General features: G+C 47.4%; 1 long non-coding RNA gene across 1 annotated transcript; it reads left to right on the forward strand.

The window, feature by feature from the left end:
* Nucleotides 1–2,450: 2,450 nt before the first annotated feature.
* Nucleotides 2,451–7,780, forward strand: LOC116737883. Its single transcript, XR_004343191.1, has 3 exons — nt 2,451–2,622; nt 6,067–6,198; nt 6,444–7,780. It is a non-coding gene; the product is annotated as an uncharacterized LOC116737883 (long non-coding RNA).
* Nucleotides 7,781–8,174: the final 394 nt, after the last annotated feature.

Here is an 8,174-nt window from a genome sequence, read left to right on the forward strand (position 1 = left end):
TTTATGCCTAGACAGCCACAACGGCGGTCAGTCCTGGGGCTGCTGGGAAGGGTCTGATTTCCCAGTCACCAGCCGACACCAGTTAAGGGCCACCCTTGTAAGCAAGGCTTTCATCAGAGAGTCGTCAGGCCTGCCGTGGTGACTCATCACCCCTTCCAAGGCGCTCTCATCTTGCACCTCTAAGCAGCCCTCTCCAACCGCCTCCCAGCAGCTGCCAGCAGCACAATGCAGCCTCTTGCTGCGGGGAAGCAGCGACCCAGGCGGGCCGTCTCTTAACCGTCTGATGCCTTTGCTGTGAACTCAGAAGCTCCTCGTGTCTCCTGCTGCGGCATTCTGGCTCTGCTGGTGGGTCCCACCAGCCCTCCCCCCGAGTAACAGTCAGTCACCTCATTCTGTCCCACCCAACTCTTGAGAAGACTGTCATGTGCTCCCAAGAATTTCCCCACTACTCTGGTGTCCCGTTGATCCTGGGGGCCACTGAGTTCCCTCTCTTGGCTTGAGAGGGGAGAGCATTCCTCCCTTATATTGCCAACAATGTTCTGCGAAGAAATGTCTCCCGGAGAAATCTCCAGGCAGCTCTTATCTGGGGAGTGGAGTGGGGTGGGCTGAAGGGTTCAGAACGGGGTCCGGTCACTTCTCAGCTTCTTTGTCAGCGTGTCCAGCACCGGTCTCAGAACTCGCAGTACTTGCTCTTTATTGTTCAGAGCTTTGGGCTTCTGCCAACACGCTGAGAAATGGAAGTTCCGATCATCATCATGTCCCTTGATTCCTATTTCTGTATCTTTCATTCTATTCCTACTTCCATGGTTCTTGTCCAGACGTGATCACCTCCCAGCTTTACCTGGACACGCACAGCCCTTCTATTTCTCCCACTTGCAGTCTGTCTTCCATGCAGTTTTCAGAGTTGTCTTTCTAATATGATGTGATCTTGTCATTCACCTGCTGAGGCTCTGCGGGCTGTCCCGAGGCCATGGCACGTCCACACTGCTCCACTCGGCACATGAAAGCCCTTCATAGCCCTGTCTCACCTGCCTTTCCAGTTCCAGGTCCAGCCGTTCCAAAACTCTTGCTTCCTGCGTGTTGAGCTCTTTCTTTTTCTGGACCGTTGTTCACGCCCTTGTCTACACGGGGAACTTCCACTCACTCCTCAGTGGCCCCAGATAGAATGATCCACTTCCTTTGCTGTGTCTTCGTAGCAATTTGTGCACCTCAGCTCCACCATTTACTAGCTGTGTCACCTTGGGCAAAAACACTTAGCCTCTCTGTGCCTCAGCTTTCTCATTCGTAAAATGGGGAAGATCATCTTACCTACCCCCCCTGGGGACTTTGGAGGACTACGTTTAAATAAATTGATATTGTAAAGCCCTGAGAACTGTGCCTGGCATTAATCACACGCTACAACATTTGTTGCATAAATAAATGCCTCAACTTTGCATGTTTCACCAGATCCATGTTTCCCTCCAAGCTTTGTGAGGGCCAGAGTCTTCCCCATCTGTTTTTGCCTGGCCAGGGTAAGCCTATCTAGAAGGTGCTCAGTATACAGCTAGGATGAAATATTATGGAGTAAATGATATGATGTCTGAGATCTTCCTCAAAAATCGTACAGGAGGAGGGAAAGTGAGTGTAGGTAGAGGTAGAACAAGATTGAATAATTGTTGAAAATGGTTGATAGACTCACTGGGTTATTCCTTTTTTTTTTTTTAATGTGTATTTATTTATTTTGAAAGACACACAGAGAGAAAGAGAGAGACATAGAGAGCAGGGGAGGGGAAGAGAGAGAGGGAGAGAGAATCCCAAGCAGTCTCCAACTGTCAGCACAGAGTCTGACACGGGGGCTCCATCCCGTGAACCGTGAAACCATGACCTGAGCCAAAATCAAGAGTCGGTAGCTCAACCGACTGAGCCAATTAGGCGCCCCTCATTGGGTTATTCTATTTTTACACACGTTAGAAATGTTCCAGATTACAAAATTAATTAGCAAAAAAGGAGGAAAACAGTCTGTTGAAGGAATTAGGGAATTAAAGATAATACTCTCTGTTGTTTTGATTCCTCTGTTTCTGTCCTTCCTTTTTAAAATCTAGCTTCAAGCTCTGGTTTTAGAAGGGAGGAGGAAAGTGGAGGGAAAGAGTAGTCAGGAACCTTCTCTTTTCTGTGTAGGGAATGTTCTTTCCTTCCCTCTGTCTTGGAGCCACTTGCACTGTCACACACGTTTGGGAATTTTCTTTTTTTATGCAACAGGTTGCTATCTTACTTGAAATGAGGTAGCTGTCGTTCTTGAGTCATTTATGAAACTCTTCTTGGGAATTTGTGAGTTTTTCCTTTTTTCATATTTGCTCAGTTACTAGCTGTCTTGGAGCAACCCTAATCTGACAATTGGTAAAGTGATTTCAAAAGCCACATATTTCCTGATTTGCATTTTTTTTCTTTTTTTGCTGTCTGCTAAAGATGTGGCCTCTGGAAGGGGCAGTTCTGTCAGACGGCAGTCTGTCCCCGATGTTGGCAGAAGGCTGACAGGTCTGGCTGCAGGAGACCCTGAGTACTTACTGCTGTCCATCAAGCAAGGGAAAGGACCACCTCACATGTCCAAACGGGGCTGGATGTTGTCAAATTCCTCGCGGCTGTGTAAGTAAGATGCTTTCTTTACGCGCTTGGAAAATAATAATGAACTACCGTGCACGCGTAAGGGGGGGGGTGTTTAGCAGGGAGGGAAGTGAATTCATCGAGCCCCCAGGTGAACTGTTCTAAATGCTCTGCATAGTTTCCTTTATTTCTTCCTCACATCTGTCAGGAAGGACTCGTTCATCCCTAAATTGCAGATGAGGACTGAAACTCAGAGAAGTTCAGGAACTTTCCTTTTTTCTAAGTCATGAATCTGAGATTGGAACCCAGGTCTGATTTCCACACTTGAGTCTTTTCTATGGTGATTCTCACTGCTTTCCGCAGATTTCTAGTACCCAAAGGGAGCACAGGGGCTCTCTCCGGCACCATGGGACGAGGCGGGGAGGTAGAACAGATGGGGCTGTGTATCCCCCAACTTGATTCAACCACACCGGCTTTATTTTAATTACTTCTTCTTTTTACGTAGCAACGATTGCTAATATTTAGCGTGTACCTATAAGTGCCAGCCACTGTAATTAGCTATTTCTATACACTGTGTCATTCAGTGCTCGTGACGGCCCTAAGAAAGGGATGCTATCACAATTCACCATTTATCCCCAAGAAGACTGAGGCACAGAGAGTATGAGAAACTTGCCAAAGGTCATACAGCTAGCTAGCTTGGCCAGGAATTGACACTGTGTGGTCTGAATCGAGAACCCAGAGTACCTGATGCCACCAGATTTGACTTAAAGAAAGAGATGTGTGCAGTATCCCAGGCTGCCTCGTGCAGCAGACTTTTCCTTCCCTCTTCCTTTTTCCCTCCCTTCTCCCCTCCCTTCCTTTCTTCCATCCAGTCTATACCAAGTAGGCTCTGGGGGTAAGAAATTGAGACTGAGTAAAACAAAGTTCTTACCTAAGGAGAATCTCAGGGTTTGGAAGAAGGAATCGTATATACAAAGCAGAATGTGAAAGTGGAGCCATATTACCCAGGCCCTGAAGAGAGAGGATGCTTCACAATCTGGCAAACAAGGTGTTGGGAGACTTTCTGAGACCACTCCTGAGGGGCAGGTCCGAGACTTGCCCACTAAACTTCTGATTCACGGTCACTTCTCTTTCCTGTCTCCCCAGAGGTGCATTTGAGTGGCAGCTCCCTGAGTTCTCAGGGTGACCCTGGCAGAGGGAACTGGAGGTGTGATAGGCCACTCTCATTCACCCATCCTCCTTCTCATTCCCTATTTTGTGTTTGTTTGATTGGTTGGTTGGTTTTTGTCTTTTTTTTTTTTTATATTCCAGTTAGCTAACATACAATGTAATATTGGTTTCAGAGGTAGAATTCAGTGATTCATCACTTATGTACAATACCCAGTGGTCATCACAACAGGAGTCCTCCTTAGTACCCATCACCCATCTAGACCATTCCCCACCCACCTCCCTCCATCAACCCTCAGCGTGTTTTCTATCTTTAAAAGCCTGTCATGGTTTATTTCTCTTTCTTCTCTTTCCTCCTCCACCCCTTCCCATATGTTCATCTGTTTTGTTTCTTAAAGTCCACATAGAGTGAAATCATATGGTACTTGTTTTTCTCTGATTGACTTATTTTGCTTAGCATGATACACTCTCGCTCCATCCACGTCATTGCAAATGGCAAGATTTCATTCTTTTTGATGGCTGAGTAATATTCCATGCTATATATATATATATATATATATATACACACACACACACACACATATATATGTGTATATATGTATATGTATATATACATACACGTATATATGTGTATATATGTATATGTATATATACACATATATGTGTATATATTTATATGTATATATACACACATATATGTGTATATATGTATATGTGTGTGTATATATATATATGCATACATATATATATATTATATATACATTCATCGGTTGATGGGCATTTGGATTCTTCCCATAGCTTGCTGTTGTTGATGATGCTGCTATAAACATTGGGGTGCATGTACTACTTCAAATTTGTATTTTGGTATCCTTTGAGTAAATACCTAATAGTGCAATTGCTGGGTCATAAGGTAGTTCTATTTTCAGCTTTTTTGAGGAACCTCGATGCTCTTCTCCAGAGTGGCTGCACCAAGTTTGCATTCCCATTTTGGATTTGTGCTTGGTTTGTGCAGAAATGGCTGCATTTTCTCCCCATCTTTTTAATGACACAGTCCCCAGGATGCTCGGTGAGCACTTCTGTCTCCCATTCATCTGCATAAATGCCACTGCTGGTCACCAAGTATTATCCAGGTTAGGGCAGTTTTGCAGCTAACCGAAGCTTGTGTCCTTGTTTAAATGACTTGTTTTGTTTTGAATCAGAGCTTCCAGAGATATCTTCTCTCTGTCTCTCTCATCTTCTCTGACTTTAATGCCCATGAGTACACCCGGGTATCTTTCCTACCAAGGGAAAAATGGTTAGCAGTAAGGAAGGTAGTGAGGACCACTGAGTTCTCTCCATCTGTAACATGCTTAGGAAGCAAGCCCACCGCATTGCACTGTGAGTGCAAATTTGCAGCTTACTGAGTACCAGAAGCAGCTGCCACCCAGTTCCCTGGGGGCAGATGGAGTCTCCTGGGAGGAGAGAGCCCTAGGGGATCCCAATTCCTAGGGTGGAAGTTGGAAAGCACCTCCTCTTTCTCACTACCCAGGGCTCTGCTTTGCAAGCTTGAGGCCTACTTTGTGGTATTAGCCACCTGCTCTCCGGGCTGTCCATGCCATCTAGTCCTGTCAACTGAAGGTGTCAGGATTGGGCATCGCAGTTGAGTCCCCTCTCTACAGCAAGAGGGGGTCTGGAAGACTTCTGCTTACCTGAGTCTAACGTCTGGGAGGAACTTACTATTTCCAGAGGAGTCTGCCTGGGGTTATGTGTTCTACCTCACTGCCAGACCGGCTCCTCCCTGACTTCTCTGCTCACACCGCACCCCCCCACCCCGCCCCTTGCCCCTGGCCCTGCCCCTGCTGACCCCTCCTCCATCACAGCCCCTGAGTGTCTCTGGCAACCCCCCCCCCCCCCCCCCCCCCCCCCCCGCCGACCCCTCACAAGAGTGATAGCCACTCTCCCCTCCAGGATACCTCCTTTCTTAGAGAAGAAACACATTCCTTTTGTCTTCCCAAATCTTAGTCTACCTGAGGGAGGCATGGCTAAGTCAGCATGAACTCATGCACCCTCTCTCCTTTCATTACATGAAAACTGGGCCTATCGGGGGTGGGGAAGATGTGTTTTGTCACGATCCTCCTGAAACCATGTGCTGGCCCTGCTGACTTTCAGCTGTGGCTCCCAGTTCTCAGGTGGGGCAGAGCCTTCTCTGAAATGGGAAGTCAATATAAGGGAGGTAGGGGCAGGGCATGTTCTAGATGGTGTTAAGCTGTTGTCGGTTCCACGTGGACTCCTAGGGAGGCCCGTCTTACTGAACACAGCCTTGTCTTGTTTCCTTTCCAGCAGTCTCCTTTTCTCCAGCCTGGCGACAGGTGTCCCGACAGAGCCCAGTTACCAAAGGCAGTCAGCGACTGCTTGCGCGCCTTCCAGAGGAGCTCGTGTTCCAGCATCAAAGACTGAAGCTTGTGCATTGAGGTAACGAGCTGCTCCCAGGCAGGGACTGACTCACTTATTTACCAGACTTTCTCCTTTTCCTCGACAATAGTGCCAGCCCTTAAGAGCTGCTCAGTAAATGTCTTTTGAATGGACTAAGGCACAAGCATCTGGTGCTTCCAATGCTATCAGCTTTAATAAACACCATTGAGTGGCATCTTGTGAAGATTAGCTAAAACAACCTGGCAGCGTCAGCGGGTAGTTATTTTGGTCCCCATTTTATTTAGGAGGAATCTGCAAGAAGTTAAGTAACTTGCTCAAGAGGCACAAAGCTTGTTAATGGCAGAGTTGGGATCTGAACTCTGGTCTGTCCATTTCCACACCGCGGGGAGTTTGGTGCACGTCACTGAGAAGCACTTTGGCACTGATACCATGCAAAGAGCCGTGGAAACACAGAAGTCACTGCTTACAACAGTCTTCACAGAGGAAATACTGCAAGTTTTGTGAGCTGAATATTGAGATGCGTTCTGCAATGTGGAGAAGGGCCGGGGGGCATTCAAGTCAGCGCTGCATTTGCAAAAGGCAGAGCATGGGTAGGAAGAAGCGAGACTGTGCGGCTGCACACAGGGAACGGGTTCTAAGTCAGGCAGGTAAGAGGATGGGGGATGATGTGCTCAGGCAAGTTAGAGTCAGAGTATAGGTGAGGCACGATTCTATCCAACTTGGACAGCTTCCAGAGAATTCTATAATAAGCCAGCTGCATGGCCGGAATGTGCACTTGTCTTTGCAGAGTTTGGCAGTGGAGAAAAATCTTCTGGGGAATAGTTCTCCTGTAAGGGAGACCCCTCCCTTCCCCCCACCTTCTTTGCCACCAGTACAGCAAACGTGTGACCTCCAGCAGTGTACCTTCCAGAAGAAAGTACTAGTTAAATTATCTTAAGGAACTTAGGCAACCAATTGGACCCTTAAGGTCTTTGGGTTTCCTGCTTATAAAGGTTCTGTCTTTGATGCCCTCATTGCTAGTAGCAGCTGCATGGTTTGTGGAAGTTAATGTCCCTTTTCTCATCTCTGCAGATTGAGGACACCACAAAAGAACGCTGCGGGGCGTACAGCCACAAACTTGACATTTCTAGCTCCAGATCTGCACAGGCAATGGCTGTGCTGCAGGGACTGTCCCCTGTGCCCACTCCCTGGTCATCTGAGTGGATCTGTATTGCTGTTTGGAAATATCAGCCTCTGTTGCACATCTTCCAACCAGCTGGCCGGAGTGGGAGGTGGAGTCCCTTGCTATGAAACAGAGCTTTACTTTGCTGATAACGTGTGTCCGTAATGTATTGAAGGTAACTTAGAAATGCTGTGAGCCCAAACTTCATTTTATGGAGGAAAATAACTGAGGCTCAGAGACGTAGAGTGTCACGCTCGGGGTCACCCAGCAGCCCTGCCTTGTCCTATGCAGTAGCCACTCCCCTCCTGTGCCCACGAAGCCCTTGAAATGGGGCCAGTCTGACTGGAGTGTGCTTTCAGTGTAAATACACACAGGATTTCATTGGCTCCGTAGGAACATAAGTATCTCATTGATATTTTTTACATTGATTATATGTTGAAATGATGACATTTTGGAAACTTTTGGCTAAATTAAATGTATTATCAAAAATAAGATCACCTGTGTCTTCTTTTGCCTTGTTCACGTGGCTGTTAGAAACCATAACATAACGGACGTGGCTTGCATTATGTTTCTACCCGACGGCATTCTTCTAAAGCTTGGATTAGAGCACAGGTTTCTTGCCATTCATGCTAACCCAGAGCAGCGTGGGGAGTGCTGGCTGGATCCACGGGAAGCCAGAGGCACGGACACTGGTTAGGAGGCCCCTGCAGCAGGCATGCCCACCCCCCTGTGGGGGCTGCGATGCTCCCTGCTAGTCAGGAGAACAAACTTCTATTACTGTGCCTGCTGGCCCTCTCATGCCTCCCCTCCCCCGCTCCCTTTCTAATCTTCCCTGTCTGCAAGCTTGCTTCGT

Source organism: Lynx canadensis, chromosome F2 (genome assembly GCF_007474595.2).
Source record: "Lynx canadensis isolate LIC74 chromosome F2, mLynCan4.pri.v2, whole genome shotgun sequence".
Classification (NCBI taxonomy): Eukaryota; Metazoa; Chordata; class Mammalia; order Carnivora; family Felidae; genus Lynx; species Lynx canadensis.